Here is a 17,871-nt window from a genome sequence, read left to right as displayed (position 1 = left end):
TTTATTTTCATTGCAGGAAGAGTCGACTGATGGCTGTGATAACGCTAATGTGACATTAATGAATGAGGTGCTGTGATGCTTTCATGTTTTAAAATAAGTCAATTTTCTTGTTGTGGAACAAAACGTTGGTGGTCTCTGGTTCAGGCTAAAAACACAGAGGGACTTCTTTTAAAATGCTATGTTTCTTCCACCCCGACAAGGAACTATTTTTAGACATTATAGTCCAAAATTAGGACGCTTATGTGGATATATTTTTGTCAGGCTATGCTGATGAATCCCAGTGAAATGAACAGGTAAGGTAAGACTTTATATTTGAATTCATATCATGTCCTCAGCTAGACTGATAAATAAATAGTCTACTGTTGAAACTCACTTCTGCATAGACTTCTCTGTTCTCAGGTGCCTCTGTGCTCACGGCAACAGCTGGCTTTGATCTTCTTGACCAGGAGCCTGTTTATGGGTTTCAGGTTGACTGAGGCTTGCCCCGCGTTTATACAGTCAATTAACAATGGGACTGCAGTGTCTTTTGTGGAGGCAAAAAAGGACTTTAGACTGTCTGTGGCTGTTTGTGGAAATGAAAAGTCAGACGAATTGACAGGTTGTCTAAAGTAACAGGCATTTAATTTGAGGCCTTAAAGACACATGCAAAGTCAAAATCAATATAGCAGGATTTTGAATAAGTGTGTGCACACAGCAGTTCTGAAAGTGATCTTTTGTACACCAGCTAGGGTGGGGGCACAGCAAGCAGACACATACACATGAATACATCTCAGCTTTTCCCGTGAAAACTCTCGCTGAACAATGAATGTTATCACAGTTTCTGCTCGGGAGGAAAAACGGAGGACATCAGGCAGAGATGGTGTGTTTTCTCAGCTCCAAGGTTACATAGAGGCATCTTTAATACAGAGTTAGTGAGTTTAGATGCAAAAGTTTTAGGCAGGCTATCTGTAAGGCAAAAATGAACTTTTTTACATGACACTTTCAACAGGTTTTTGGGTTTCAAACCCATTCTCATTGGGACGAGTGAGGAGTTGTGGATCACCGACACATTAGTGGATGCATCTATAAATAAGTGAGTCAGACTGTATTTTTAGATAAGAGAAGCATATAAACAGCCAGCCAACTCTACCCACACACAGACGCTGTTTGTGACAGTTGCACTGATCACACCTGAATTTTGTAAAACTTTGGTCAGTCTGTCTTATTGACATTCTCTCTCTCTTGCACGTAGAATTCAATATCGATACATTAAGGTGGGAGTTTGGTCTCCACACGCATATGTTATAAAATTTCTGACCAATCAAATGCGTTCTTTATCATTTTTTATTTTATCGCTGTATTAATTATCAAAAACAAAAAACTCAAGAAGAGTGGCAAGTGCATGTTTTCTTCTGTTTTATCATAAAAAAAATAATAATTATATTTCAGCTAGCCCTTCTTTAAGGGTGTCATTTTTGGCTTTGAGAAACTGCAACTGATATTTTTAACCATTTTTCTGACATTTTATTGAGCAAAAAAATTAATAGATTAAGCCAAAATAATCAACAGATTAATTAATAATGAAAATAATTGTTAGCTGCAGACCTGTGAAATGTTAGTATATGTGATTTTGTGTGTGTGTGTGTGTGTGTGTGTGTGTGTGTGCGTGTATGCCTATCTCACAAACACGCGCACTTCACTGTAAGACCAAACGACCAATTACCTAAGAATTTTCCTTCCACTCTGCCTTTCACATTATGTGCATCCGTGTGTGTTTGACAACTAACCCAACAATACACACCGTGCGTGTTGTAATACTGATTAGTTAAATTTCTGCCTTTTTTCTTGTTGACATTGTCGTTTCAGTTGTTGTAATGCTCAGAGTACTTGGTAATCACATTGTGTCTCCTGCTGTCTTTAATTAGTTGTCTGAAGAGTTTGCGGCTAAATCAAAGTGCCCTTGGGGAAAGTTCGCCACTTTTGAAGGACAAGAAGGGAAAAGACAACAAGTGAGAGGAAAGTCTTAGGTGTTGCTTGGAGAAAAGATTAGACTGTTATGGTTGTGACCTGTGGGATCTGAGCCAAGCATCTGAGCCAAGGCAGCTCAGCGTCTCTCCTGTAGGGGTTTTCTTTCCCCCTTCTTTAAACCTCATCCCTTATCACTGTTCTCTCTGTCTCTCTCTCTCTCTCTCTCTCTCTCTCTCTCTCTCTCTCTCTCTCTCTCTCTCTCTCTCTCTCTCTCTGTGTGTAATTGATTTTTCAGACTCACAGCTCTCTGAGGAGAATCACTTGTAAGCCACATCTTTTGACCAAGCCAAAGGGTGAGGTGTTTTAGAAATAAAGTGAATCATTTACTTTTGATTGATAATAAAGTGTGTGCTTTATGTTCAATCAATCAATCAATTTTTTTTATATAGCGCCAAATCACAACAGACAGTTGCCCCAAGGCGCTTTATATTGTAAGGCAAGGCCACACAATAATGATGTAAAACCCCAACGGTCAAAACGACCCCCTGTGAGCAAGCACTTGGCTACAGTGGGAAGGAAAAACTCCCTTTTAACAGGAAGAAACCTCCAGCAGAACCAGGCTCAGGGAGGGGCAGTCTTCTGCTGGGACTGGTTGGGGCTGAGGGAGAGAACCAGGAAAAAGACATGCTGTGGAGGGGAGCAGAGATCGATCACTAATGATTAAATGCAGAGTGGTGCATACAGAGCAAAAAGAGAAAGAAACAGTGCATCATGGGAACCCCCCAGCAGTCTACGTCTATAGCAGCATAACTAAGGGATGGTTCAGGGTCACCTGATCCAGCCCTAACTATAAGCTTTAGCAAAAAGGAAAGTTTTAAGCCTAATCTTAAAAGTAGAGAGGGTGTCTGTCTCCCTGATCTGAATTGGGAGCTGGTTCCACAGGAGAGGAGCCTGAAAGCTGAAGGCTCTGCCTCCCATTCTACTCTTACAAACCCTAGGAACTACAGGTAAGCCTGCAGTCTGAGAGCGAAGCGCTCTATTGGGGTGATATGGTACTACGAGGTCCCTAAGATAAGATGGGACCTGATTATTCAAAACCTTATAAGTAAGAAGAAGAATTTTAAATTCTATTCTAGAATTAACAGGAAGCCAATGAAGAGAGGCCAATATGGGTGAGATATGCTCTCTCCTTCTAGTCCCCGTCAGTACTCTAGCTGCAGCATTTTGAATTAACTGAAGGCTTTTTAGGGAACTTTTAGGACAACCTGATAATAATGAATTACAATAGTCCAGCCTAGAGGAAATAAATGCATGAATTAGTTTTTCAGCATCACTCTGAGACAAGACCTTTCTGATTTTAGAGATATTGCGTAAATGCAAAAAAGCAGTCCTACATATTTGTTTAATATGCGCTTTGAATGACATATCCTGATCAAAAATGACTCCAAGATTTCTCACAGTATTACTAGAGGTCAGGGTAATGCCATCCAGAGTAAGGATCTGGTTAGACACCATGTTTCTAAGATTTGTGGGGCCAAGTACAATAACTTCAGTTATATCTGAGTTTAAAAGCAGGAAATTAGAGGTCATCCATGTCTTTATGTCTGTAAGACAATCCTGCAGTTTAGCTAATTGGTGTGTGTCCTCTGGCTTCATGGATAGATAAAGCTGGGTATCATCTGCGTAACAATGAAAATTTAAGCAATACCGTCTAATAATACTGCCTAAGGGAAGCATATATAAAGTGAATAAAATTGGTCCTAGCACAGAACCTTGTGGAACTCCATAATTAACTTTAGTCTGTGAAGAAGATTCCCCATTTAAATGAACAAATTGTAATCTAGTAGACAAATATGATTCAAACCACCGCAGCGCAGTGCCTTTAATACCTATGGCATGCTCTAATCTCTGTAATAAAGTTTTATGGTCAACAGTATCAAAAGCAGCACTGAGGTCTAACAGAACAAGCACAGAGATGAGTCCACTGTCCGAGGCCATAAGAAGATCATTTGTAACCTTCACTAATGCTGTTTCTGTACTATGATGAATTCTAAAACCTGACTGAAACTCTTCAAATAGACCATTCCTCTGCAGATGATCAGTTAGCTGTTTTACAACTACCCTTTCAAGAATTTTTGAGAGAAAAGGAAGGTTGGAGATTGGCCTATAATTAGCTAAGATAGCTGGGTCAAGTGATGGCTTTTTAAGTAATGGTTTAATTACTGCCACCTTAAAAGCCTGTGGTACATAGCCAACTAACAAAGATAGATTGATCATATTTAAGATCGAAGCATTAATAATGGTAGGGCTTCCTTGAGCAGCCTGGTAGGAATGGGGTCTAATAAACATGTTGATGGTTTGGATGAAGTAACTAATGAAAATAACTCAGACAGAACAATCGGAGAGAAAGAGTCTAACCAAATACTGGCATCACTGAAAGCAGCCAAAGATAACGATACGTCTTTGGGATGGTTATGAGTAATTTTTTCTCTAATAGTTAAAATTTTGTTAGCAAAGAAAGTCATGAAGTCATTACTAGTTAAAGTTAATGGAATACTCAGCTCAATAGAGCTCTGACTCTTTGTCAGCCTGGCTACAGTGCTGAAAAGAAACCTGGGGTTGTTCTTATTTTCTTCAATTAGTGATGAGTAGAAAGATGTCCTAGCTTTACGGAGGGCTTTTTTATAGTGCAACAGACTCTTTTTCCAGGCTAAGTGAAGATCTTCTAAATTAGTGAGACGCCATTTCCTCTCCAACTTACGGGTTATCTGCTTTAAGCTACAAGTTTGAGAGTTATACCACGGAGTCAGACACTTCTGATTTAAAGCTCTCTTTTTCAGAGGAGCTACAGCATCCAAAGTTGTCTTCAATGAGGATGTAAAACTATTGACGAGATACTCTATCTCCCTTACAGAGTTTAGGTAGCTACTCTGCACTGTGTTGTTATATGGCATTAGAGAACATAAAGAAGGAATCATATCCTTAAACCTAGTTACAGCGCTTTCTGAAAGACTTCTAGTGTAATGAAACTTATTCCCTACTGCTGGGTAGTCCATCAGAGTAAATGTAAATGTTATTAAGAAATGATCAGACAGAAGGGAGTTTTCAGGGAATACTGTTAAGTCTTCTATTTCCATACCATAAGTCAGAACAAGATCTAAGATATGATTACAGTGGTGGGTGGACTCATTTACTTTTTGAGCAAAGCCAATAGAGTCTAATAATAGATTAAATGCAGTGTTGAGGCTGTCATTCTCAGCATCTGTGTGGATGTTAAAATCGCCCACTATAATTATCTTATCTGAGCTAAGCACTAAGTCAGACAAAAGGTCTGAAAATTCACAGAGAAACTCACAGTAACAACCAGGTGGACGATAGATAATAACAAATAAAACTGGTTTTTGGGACTTCCAATTTGGATGGACAAGACTAAGAGACAAGCTTTCAAATGAATTAAAGCTCTGTCTGGGTTTTTGATTAATTAATAAGCTGGAATGGAAGATTGCTGCTAATCCACCGCCCCGGCCCGTGCTACGAGCATTCTGACAGTTAGTGTGACTCGGGGGTGTTGACTCATTTAAACTAACATATTCATCCTGCTGTAACCAGGTTTCTGTTAGGCAGAATAAATCAATATGTTGATCAATTATTATATCATTTACCAACAGGGACTTAGAAGAGAGAGACCTAATGTTTAATAGACCACATTTAACTGTTTTAGTCTGTGGTGCAGTTGAAGGTGCTATATTATTTTTTCTTTTTGAATTTTTATGCTTAAATAGATTTTTGCTGGTTATTGGTAGTCTGGGAGCAGGCACCGTCTCTACGGGGATGGGGTAATGAGGGGATGGCAGGGGGAGAGAAGCTGCAGAGAGGTGTGTAAGACTACAACTCTGCTTCCTGGTCTCAACCCTGGATAGTCACGGTTTGGAGGATTTAAGAAAATTGGCCAGATTTCTAGAAATGAGAGCTGCTCCATCCAAAGTGGGATGGATGCCGTCTCTCCTAACAAGACCAGGTTTTCCCCAGAAGCTTTGCCAATTATCTATGAAGCCCACCTCATTTTTTGGACACCACTCAGACAGCCAGCAATTCAAGGAGAACATGCGGCTAAACATGTCACTCCCGGTCTGATTGGGGAGGGGCCCAGAGAAAACTACGGAGTCCGACATTGTTTTTGCAAAGTTACACACCGATTTAATGTTAATTTTAGTGACCTCCGATTGGCGTAACCGGGTGTCATTACTGCCGACGTGAATTACAATCTTACCAAATTTACGCTTAGCCTTAGCCAGCAGTTTCAAATTTCCTTCAATGTCGCCTGCTCTGGCCCCCGGAAGACAATTGACTATGGTTGCTGGTGTCGCTAACTTCACATTTCTCAAAACAGAGTCGCCAATAACCAGAGTTTGATCCTCGGCGGGTGTGTCGTCGAGTGGGGAAAAACGGTTAGAAATGTGAACGGGTTGGCGTTGTACACGGGGCTTCTGTTTAGGGCTACACTTCCTCCTCACAGTCACCCAGTCAGCCTGCTTTCCCGGCTGCTCGGGATCTGCCAGGGGGGAACTAACGGCGGCTAAGCTACCTTGGTCCGCACCGACTACAGGGGCCTGGCTAGCTGTAGAATTTTCCACGGTGCGGAGCCGAGTCTCCAATTCGCCCAGCCTGGCCTCCAAAGCTACGAATAAGCTACACTTATTACAAGTACCATTACTGCTAAAGGAGGCCGAGGAATAACTAAACATTTCACACCCAGAGCAGAAAAGTGCGGGAGAGACAGGAGAAGCCGCCATGCTAAATCGGCTAAGAGCTAGTAGCTACGCTAAGCTAGCGGATTCCTAAAAACACGCAAAGTGAATAATGTGTAAATAATTTAGAGGTGATTCAGCAGAAGGAGTGCTTTAGTTAAGGCACGTAAAGATTACACTGGGAAACAAATCGTAATCTAGATAACTAGATCAATCTAACTGCGCAGATTAAACAGCTAACAGATACAGAAAAACACCGCTGTGCTCCGGAACAGGAAGTGATACAATACCGCAGTGAGAGCCAACCACCAGTAGAGGCAAGCCAATACTACAATATTATGTGTTTTTTAACTGGAATTAAGGTGTTTAATGCATTGGTTTGATTTTTTTTTTTTAACATTATTTCAGGATCTATTTGCAGTTTAACAAAGTTAAGGAATTTGTAGGAATATTATAACACAAGCACTGACTGTTACCTTTGATTTTGAAATTCATAATTTGATATGGTAGCACATTCTTGAATCATCCAGCAGGTGCCAGTGTTCAGCATGTCTTTTAAAACAGGTTTTGCAATGTTTCTGAAGAGTGTCTTGAGTTTGTCATCACTACTTTGAAGGACCAGTTGGCCGTTTTGGCATCATCCCAAGCCACACACTCTGTCCATTCTTAAATTCCAGTTTTACATTCCCATTCTGGTGTGCATGTAAGCACTATAAAAATGCAGTCCATTTACCATTCATGGGTGTGGCCATCATGTTTTTCTCTGCATTTGCTTCTGCATCTTTCTGATTCTAACGCAAAGGTGGTTGCTGCAAATGGCATGCACAGTGTTGAGTAGGTGGCAGCCAACCTACATGCAAGTTGAACGACATCTGCTCTTAATTCACTCAGCACCCACTAATCATCCAGCAGGTGGCAGACACATCTGTGAGATGTTACATAAGCAAAACATTGCTTTTTCAACACCAGTTAAAAATGTATCAAGAAGAGAGGACAAAAGATATATAAATAAAGGCACATTTATTTTTAAAGCATAGTGCTACCACTTCATGCAACAAGAAGCAAAATTATTTATTTATAATGCAAAAATTGCATTCCCCAAACAGAAGCCAGTGGTGGGAACATCTAACCAAAAAGTTAGCTTAGATGAATGCTAATCTGCTAACTTATATAATGCTAAACTGATAAACCACTAAAAAATTTAACGGAAGCTACAGGTCACCGCTGACTTTCAGCATTGTCTCTAGTACACTCTCAGCTACCGACAAGCCGGTTATGAGTATAAGCACCACCAATGCTTCTGATGAGAATCAAAGACAATCACAAAACGAACAACCAACGAGTCAGCTCTTCTGTCTTATTGCGCCCTGCCCACTGCTGTAAAGAGGAGTCATTTACATTCAACATACAATGCTCCAGACGTGAGGCAGAAGTCATGTGAAGCATTACTATTTATGTTATATTTTACAAAGGGAAAATATAATGAATATGTCTTTTAATTTTAAAATAATGCATTCATTTTGAAGGTTTGAACATTAACACACATATACCAAAAGGCATTATGGGAAAATGAGCCTCCGCTGATCACTGATTGGTTGATTTATTATATGTAAAAACCAACACACAAGTTACTGTAACGTATGTGTTGGTTTTTACAAATAATTGTGTATTTGTAAGGGCCCCATTACACATAGTGCAAATTTGGTCGATTTGTGGAGAAAGTGCGTATGAAGCAGAAATAGTGTGCAAATGTGTAATTTTGTAGCTGTCTCCAACGCCTCGTACACTTATTGCTACAACTATTTGCGCACACCAGCAGCTGAAAGACAGAGTGTGCGCTGCCCATCGAACCCTCTCGTGGCAGGTGTCAGCCAAATTCCAGCCGACACGCATATCTAACACCGCTCGCATGGCACTTAGAAAATGTATGGCCATTCGTACTATTAACATGACAACAGTTAGCAGACAATCACTGTCGAGCTGGATGTGAAATTTGTCTAAGTGCCGCACGACGTGCATGTGTTTCGCGTGCCCCCCCCCCTCCCCCCCAACACATCTGTGCATGTGGTTCTCCCCCACAGGCGAGGCATCTCTCATCTGATCACAGAGTGACATCTTGGTCTGTGCGCTGACAGGACAGGGGGCATGGCTGGCTACCCACAGCTGTTGGGACATCTCACGTTCTGGAAATCACAGCTGCAGCACACGTCATGTGTTTTGATGGACACGTGCATGTGTGTGCTTGTGTAGAAATACATAAAAACATATCACTTTTGTGATGGGAGGAGGAACGGGCCATCAGTCCATTTGGACACGCAGCAGGCGATCTGAATGTCACGTCTGACAGGACATGCATGTCGGGCTGTGAGCAGCGCACCTCACGACCAGAACAAGCCAACAGTGTGACAAATACGCCACTTTCAGTCATGTATCAGCAGAAATACACCGTACCAAATAATGTTTGGTCAGTTATCACAGCGCTTGTTTTTTTTTTTAGAAAATATATTTAGCTGCTTGTTGATTTTACCCATTTCAGTGCAGTGGTCAAGTTTCCGTCTGGTAATCAGAGCGTGTGGGTTTGAATCCCGTGGCGTTTTTTTTTTTTTTTTTTTTACCAGGGTTATTTAAATACGTCCATCTCCTCCCTCATATCAGGCAGGTTCCCCCGCAACTTTCACAGGACTGTGATCGTAGCTCAGTGGTAAAGTTTCTGATTGACAATCAGAGCTTTTGGAAGGCGCGGGTTCGAGTCCCATAGGTGGCATGTAATTTTTTTTTTTAGCAGCTGCGTGCAGTGTAACCACATTGTGCAGCTGCTGTGAAACGTTGCTCTGTTCCCACATGCACAAAACCATCACAGCATGTTTTTTTTTTTTTCTTCCCAGCAGACTGCACGATGCTGCAACCACGATGCTGTGTAACCACATCGTGCAGCAGTGTGTTTGGCCGTGTGTTTCCGCGTGCATGAACTGTTCCACCAGCATCGTGCACGCCTGCCCGTCAGCGTGATGTTTTGTGGTGCACTAATTCACAGTTTCACGCTGTTTCACTGTATTTGACCAAACTTCGCACTATGTGTGAAGGGGCCTTAAAATGTCATTTTTTTTCATTTGCAAAACAAAAAGGAATTTGTGAAACTGAAAATTCTGTTTAAGTGTGATTAAGCTCAACAGCCATGTGATATTTGGGCGGGCGCTATTCACACTGCTATCCAGTAGATGGGTCAAAATGCATATGCCATCTCCAGGATATGAGTGCACCCTCCAAATATCACGTTTGTTGCGCTGAAGATTCACACTTAAACAGAATTTTCAGTTTTGCAATGCCGTTTTTTGCAAATGAAAAAAATTATGTATTTTACAAATACACATTTACGAGGTCTGTCCATAAAGTATCGTACCTTTTTTTTTTTTTTTTTTTTCCCCAAAAACTATATGGGATATGTTTTTACGTCAGACATGCTTGAACCCTCGTGCGCATGCGTGAGTTTTTCCATGCCTGTCGGTGACGTCATTCGCCTGTGAGCACGCCTTGTGGAAGGAGTGGTCCCGCCCCCTCGTCGGATTTTCATTTTCTGGAAATGGCGGAATGAAAAGGACTTTTTTTCCATCAGAATTTTTTCAGAAGCTGTTAGAGACTGGCACCTAGAAACCATTCGAAAAATTTATCTGGCTTTAAGTGAAAATTTTACGGGCTTCACAGAGAATAAGGACTTTAACTACAGCTTTAAGGACCCCTTTACGGACGGTTGGTGCGCCGCGCTGCGATGATGCGGCACAAACCACGGGATCATTTCTAAGCTGATGGCTCTGTGGATATGAGACCGTCGTGTGCTCTTTCTCTGGTTATCACAAGACCTGGACATCAGCCATTTTCCGGCAGATTTCACTTTTAACAAGAGATTTTGTCATGGAAAGCCGCGCGGAGGCTTCGCGCGTCACGACCGATTCGCTGATGAAGCGAGACAAAGGAACACCTCCGTTTCGGAGTGTTAGAGGACAAGTTGGGACATGTCTATCTCCGCTTTCAGTGCTTACCAGTCGAGTGAGTATAAAAGAACTTGTGGAGAGCTGGACACTCCTTCCACAAGGTGTGCTCACAGGCGAATGACGTCACCGACAGACGTGGAAAAACTCACGCATGCGCACGAGGGTTCAAGCATGTCTGACGTAAAAACATATGAATGAAATCCATATAGTTTTAAAAAAAAATAAAAAGGACCGTTAATTTATGGACAGACCACGTATTTATAAAAACCATCACTCATGTTACAGTATCTTGTGTATTGGTTTTTACGTATAATAAATCAACCAATCAGTGATGAGCGGAGGCTCATTTTCCCGTAATGCCTTTTGGCATCTGTGTGTGGGTGATTCTTTAACTACGGGCACTAACAAGCTTTCATACAAACTGTTTAAAGGGACATTACAGTGTTGTGGTGGAAATTACGGCAATAGTGTGGGACAACTACATTTTGTTTAAAAAAATCATAACACTTGTATGACATTGAATACCCCAATTATGTTTTGATTATTTTACTGATATTTTATTCAGAGATATTTTAAAACATTAGAAAAAAACGTTTCTTTACCATTCATTTTTATCATTGAAGATCAAAAGTCTGGCTGTGGGACAAGCACAAAACGGCAATATTTGCATATAATGATGCTGAAAAAAGGTGAAAAAGTCATCATAGACTACTAGAACAAATTTCTTAACACACTTTCATTGTAAAGATAACTATAAAAGTGTGAAATTTCCCCTTTTTTTCTGTTTTTCATACAATATGATCAAAGGACATAATAAGTGCCCGTAGTCTAAGAATCACCCATGTGTTACCTTCAGAATTAGTGCATTATTTTAAAATTAAAAGATGTGTGTTATATTTTCACTTTGTAAAAATGACAGAGTTGACATTAATCTCGATAAACTATCCGGATAAATTTGGTTTATAAATCCAAACCATAAGTCAAATTTGCTTTGCTTCTCATGATTTCTGCCTCACATCTGGACCGTTGTATGTTGAATGTAAATTACTTTCGGGGTTTTTTGTAGCAGTCTGGCGGCTAGGCCTCATCTGCTGGAGTAGAGTTGAGCTCACCTTCTCACAGCTGCCTGACTGCTGCAAAATACGTAGCGGACAAGAACCAACATGTATGATTTTAGGGTTTACAAATGTTTTTGACCGTTACTAACTATGACAACAGAAACGTTAGAGGACTAAGTTAGGGCAACTAAATTTAGGCAATGCTAATTAGTCCGCTGATGGTTTTTGAAGTTAGCTGAAATGCTAAACAAAAGTTAGCTTTGCTATTTAGCAGTTAGCAGATTAGCGGAACTGTGCCCACCACTGGCAGAAGCTAATGAGATAATTAGTGTTAGTGTATGAGACACAACACTCGGATAAACTGCTCCTTGTGGTCACTGAAAATACAGTCATAGGTGAGGTAAACGTGCAATGTAATTAAATGTTTCAAAGACTCTTTTGAAAAACATTTTTAAAAGTTAATAGCCTTACTTTGCCAGTTTAGCCTAGCTGACCTGTGGTTGCTGTTCTTGTTGTCACACACAGTACAGTGAAGTGCAGTGTCAAGTAGTATGAAAGTTAGTGTCTCTTTTTAATTCCAGTGTATAGTCTTCGGTTTGAGAGCATGATTTATTAAATTCACTTGTTCTAATATTCACTTGTTCAATATGAATGTTTTTCTCTTTCAGATATTGTTGTTTTATGGAAGTTAACATCTAGCTTAATGTATTAATGCCACCAGTGTGAATCTCAGTAGCCCATTCAGTATACAGGAGCAGTTTGCCCTGCATATAGGTGATGCCATCTTGACGCCATAAGTGATAATGGAGTATTTTTCATATGAGTCGCTTCAGAACATACATTGCAGGACCTCCCAAACTAGAAAAAAAAGGCATAGTATAATATGGCAATTCCTCATGAGTTGCTCTTTTTAATTTAGTGAGTTACAAGTTATCATTTTGTTTTTGTCTAATCGAGCTACCTGGGATGGACTAATCCACTTACCCACTCACTCACTGCAAGGGAAAGTGAGGTTCAGTTTATTTATACAACACCAAATCATAAGTTACATCAGAGTGCTATGCATAAAGTGACTGGCATGTTTTGCATTTTTTTAAGTTTTCTGCATTTTTTTAGTTTAAATTATTTTAAGTTACATTGCACTAACACAGATTCTAAACGTGTGGCATAATGACTTTTCTTGTTGCTATGGCCATTTTTATAGGCATGCAAAACATATTGATATTATGTTTGTATCTCAGTATGTGCCTACACACTGTATGCTTTGTACATTTGTCACCCATGTGTGGTGAACATTCAGTGGAACATCAGCTAAATAATTAAATGTTGCTACTTTAGTCTTTGTTATTAATAGTGTACAAACATTTGGACATGTACTAGACACCTGTCAAGAGTACTAACTCCACGTTTACAGGAAGCTAGGCAATTATCTGTTCGTTAACTCTATGTATGACACAAAGGTGACACTTTTGCAGTGTAGCAATAAAATTTTTATTAAGTCACAACACATTGATATTTCAAATTAGTGTTGTGTGGGCCGCTGAAGAGGAGGTACTGCTGGCCCACCACCACCAGAGGGCACCCTGCCTGGAGTGCAGGCTCCAGGCACCAGAGGGCGCCGCCGCCTCACAGGAGCAGCCGGGGTGACAGCTGACACTCATCACCTATGACAGCTGTCACCACTCATCTGATCAGCATCGGTATATCAGCAAGACGTCATCTCCACCTCTTTGCCGAGATATCGTTCTACCTGGAAGGTAACGTACCTCAGCTGACTGACAGTATTCTTTTGTGATTTTGTGCGTTGTATTGTGGACTACTTTTCCAACGAGAGGTGGAGGTAGCTTTCCTGCCGTACGGATTCCTGGGTGCAAACGCGCCCTCATTTAATTGCTTTTTGTTCCTCGCCAGCAGTACCAGGTCTGACACGCGGAGGCAGTGGCCACCTGGGAGTTCGGGACTTGGCGGCTCCAGTATTCCCGGGGTCTGGTGGCGGAGGAAATCGTGTGGTTCCGGTTCTGCTTTGGACAGGCGTCTCCTATCTTCGAGCCTGCCCACACGACACCTTTGTGAATTGACTCTTGTCTATTGTTGTAATCTGTTGTATTTGTTGTGCACATTCACAACAGTAAAGTGTTGTTATTTGACCTACTCCATTGTCCGTTCATTTGCGCCCCCTGTTGTGGGTCCGTGTACCTACACTTTCCCAACAGGATATCTCGGCCACCGTCATGGATCCCGAAGGGCGTCAGCCGGCTGTTGAACGGCCAATGGAAGAACAGGGCGCACAGGCGTCCGCAGGAGGAATGATCGGTGAGTTGCAGCGGATCCTCACCGCTTTCACGGCTCGGTTGGATTTAATGACCGAGCAGAACGTCCTCCTTAACCGCAGGGTGGAGGCTCTCGCCGCGCAGGTGGAAGCGCGCCCTCAGGGCGCTGCTGCGGCTCTCCCTCCTGTCGACCCTGTGCGTAACAGTGACGTTCCACAGGTCGTTCAACGACCCCTCCCACCTTCCCCGGAAGCATACATAAGCCCTCCAGAGCCGTACGGAGGTTGTGTGGAGACGTGCGCGGACTTCCTTATGCAGTGTTCGCTCATCTTCGCACAACGTCCTGTCATGTACGCGACTGATGCCATCAAGATAGCTTATGTAATAAACCTGCTTCGCGGTGAGGCACGCGCTTGGGCTACAGCGCTCTGGGAGCAGAATTCACGGCTCCTTCAGACATATGATGGGTTTGTGAGGGAGTTCAGAACAGTGTTCGATCACCCAAATAGAGGAGAGACCGCTTCAGCCGTGCTGCTGTCAATGAGACAGGGGCGCCGGAGCGCAGCTGCCTATGCAGTCGACTTCCGCATCGCGGCTGCGAGGTCCGGCTGGAATAGCACTGCCCTCCGCGCCGCCTTTGTAAACGGACTGTCGTTGGTCCTAAAGGAGCACCTGGTGGCTAAGGACGACCCGCGGGATTTAGATGGGCTTATTGATCTCGTTATACGATTAGAAAATCGGTTAGAAGAACGCCGTCGGGAACGAGACGAAGGGCGTGGCCGGGCACGCGCCGTCCCTCTCCCTTCCGGTTCCGACCGCGTTCCGCCCTCCCCACGCTCCACGGCCCCTACGCTCCGTGTGGTTACAGCTCCCCCTGCTGACGAAGCTATGGACACGAGCAGGGCCACATTTAGGGCACCAGATAGACTGAGGAGGCTGGCCCGCGGAGCGTGTTTTGTTTGTGGCTCGATAGAGCATCAGGTAAGAGACTGCCCCGAGCGGTTAAACACCAACGCCCGCCCCTAGAAACTGGGCTAGGGATGGGCCGAGACATTCACGTGGGACACACCCACATTGCCACACGACTCCCAGTTACAATCCTTTATGAGGATTTAACCCTGAAGGCCCCAGCACTGGTGGACACGGGCTCTGAAGGGAATCTGTTAGACAGCAGATGGGCCAGGGAGATAGGGCTCCCTCTGGTGGCGCTTACCTCGTCTGTGCAGGTGCGGGCACTAGATGGCTCCCTACTCCCTCCAATCACACATAAGACACCACCAGTAACTCTGGTGGTGTCAGGAAATCACCGGGAGGAGATCGAGTTTTTTGTGACTCCTGCTACCTCCCGTGTGATTTTAGGGTTCCCCTGGATGTTAAAACACAATCCCCGGATCGATTGGCCGTCCGGGGTAGTGGTGCAGTGGAGCGAGACCTGCCATCGGGTATGCTTAGGTTCCTCGGTTCCTCCCGGTTCCCAGGCTAAGGAGGAGGTCAGAGTCCCGCCCAATCTAGGGACGGTGCCGGTTGAGTACCATGACCTTGTGGATGTGTTCAGTAAGGATCTGGCGCTCACCCTTCCCCCCCACCGTCCGTACGATTGTGCCATTGATTTGGTTCCAGGCGTTGAGTTCCCGTCCAGCAGGCTGTACAACCTCTCACGACCTGAGCGCGAATCAATGGAGACCTACATCCGGGACTCTTTAGCTGCCGGGTTGATCCGGAATTCCACTTCCTCGATGGGTGCAGGTTTCTTTTTTGTGGGAAAAAAGGATGGCGGACTACGTCCATGCATTGATTACAGGGGGCTGAACGAAATGACGGTTCGTAACCGATACCCATTGCCCTTGTTGGATTCAGTGTTCACGCCCCTGCATGGAGCCCAAATGTTCACCAAGCTCGATCTTAGGAATGCGTATCACCTGGTTCGGATCCGGAAGGGAGACGAGTGGATGACTGCATTTAACACCCCGTTAGGTCACTTTGAGTACCTGGTCATGCCGTTCGGTCTTACAAACGCCCCCGCGACGTTCCAAGCATTGGTTAATGATGTCTTGCGGGATTTCCTGCACCGATTCGTCTTCGTATATCTGGATGACATACTCATCTTTTCTCCGGATTCTGAGACCCATGTCCGGCATGTACGTCAGGTCCTGCAGCGGTTATTAGAGAACCGGCTGTTTGTGAAGGGCGAGAAGTGCGAGTTTCACCGCACTTGTTTGTCCTTCCTGGGGTTTATCATCTCCCCTAACTCCGTTGCTCCTGATCCGGCCAAGGTCGCGGCGGTGAGAGACTGGCCCCAACCCACCAGCCGTAGGAAGCTGCAACAGTTCCTCGGCTTTGCTCATTTTTACAGGAGGTTCATTAAGGGCTACAGTCAGGTAGTTAGCCCCCTGACAGCCCTAACCTCACCAAAAGTCCCCTTCACCTGGTCGGATCGTTGCGATGCCGCATTCAAGGAGTTGAAACGGTGCTTCTCGTCTGCACCCGTTCTGGTGCAGCCCGATCCTTGTCGCCAGTTAGTGGCTGAAGTGGACGCCTCGGACTCAGGGATAGGAGCTGTGGTTTCCCAGAGCGGGAAGACCGATAAGGTCCTTCACCCGTGTGCCTATTTTTCCCGCAGGTTGACCCCGGCCGAACGGAACTATGACGTCGGCAATCGAGAACTCCTTGCGGTGAAAGAGGCTCTTGAAGAGTGGAGACATCTGTTGGAGGGAACGTCCGTGCCATTCACGGTTTTCACTGACCACCGGAACCTGGAGTATATCAGGACCGCCAAGCGGCTGAACCCCAGGCAAGCCCGCTGGTCACTGTTCTTCGGCCGTTTTGACTTCCGGATCACCTACCGTCCCGGGACCAAAAACCAGAGATCGGATGCCTTGTCCCGGGTACATGAAGAAGTCAAAGCGGAGTTGTCGGATCCACCGGAACCCATCATCCCGGAGTCCACTATCGTGGCCACCCTTACCTGGGACGTAGAGAGAACCGTCCGGGAGGCCCTGGCACGAAGCCCGGACCCCGGAACTGGGCCGAAGAACAGACTCTACGTCCCACCAGAAGCTAGGGCTGCAGTGCTGGACTTCTGTCACGGCTCTAAGCTCTCCTGTCTTCCAGGGGTGTGAAGAACCGTGGCAGTTGTCCGGCAGCGCTTCTGGTGGGCGTCCCTAGAGGCCGACATCCGGGATTATATCCAGGCCTGCACCACCTGCGCCAGGGGCAAGGCTGATCATCGCAGGCCTTCGGGACTGCTCCAGCCGCTGCCCGTGCCCCATCGCCCCTGGTCCCACATCGGCCTGGATTTTGTCACGGGCCTGCCGCCGTCCCAGGGCAACACCACCATTCTCACGATAGTGGACCGATTCTCCAAGGCGGCCCACTTCGTGGCCCTCCCGAAGCTCCCGACGGCCCAGGAGACAGCGGACCTCCTGGTCCACCACGTCGTCCGGCTGCATGGGATCCCAACAGACATCGTCTCCGATCGCGGTTCCCAGTTCTCCTCGCAAGTCTGGAGGAGCTTCTGCTGGGAACTGGGGGCCACGGTGAGTCTCTCATCCGGGTGTCATCCCCAGACCAACGGGCAAGCAGAACGGGCCAATCAGGAGGTGGAGCAGGCCCTGCGTTGCGTGACAGCTGCGCACCCGGCGGCCTGGAGTACCCATCTGGCCTGGATCGAGTATGCCCATAACAGCCAGGTGTCGTCAGCCACCGGCCTCTCCCCTTTCGAGGTGTGTCTGGGGTACCAACCTCCTTTGTTTCCGGTGGTTGAGGGAGAGGTCGGTGTGCCCTCGGTCCAGGCCCACCTACGGAAGTGCCTTCAGGTGTGGCGTGCCGCCCGTTCTGCCTTGCTGAGGGCCCGGATGAG

At 44.8% G+C, this 17,871-nt stretch overlaps 1 protein-coding gene across 1 annotated transcript in view; it reads left to right on the top strand.

Moving 5' to 3' along the window:
- Nucleotides 1-17,871, top strand: part of adam12 (ADAM metallopeptidase domain 12) — a 195,970-nt gene that overhangs the window by 27,375 nt on the left and 150,724 nt on the right. The window lies entirely within an intron of this gene.

This window comes from Thalassophryne amazonica, chromosome 13 (assembly GCF_902500255.1).
Source record: "Thalassophryne amazonica chromosome 13, fThaAma1.1, whole genome shotgun sequence".
Taxonomy (NCBI): Eukaryota; Metazoa; Chordata; class Actinopteri; order Batrachoidiformes; family Batrachoididae; genus Thalassophryne; species Thalassophryne amazonica.
This window is presented reverse-complemented; position numbering and strand designations above follow the sequence as displayed.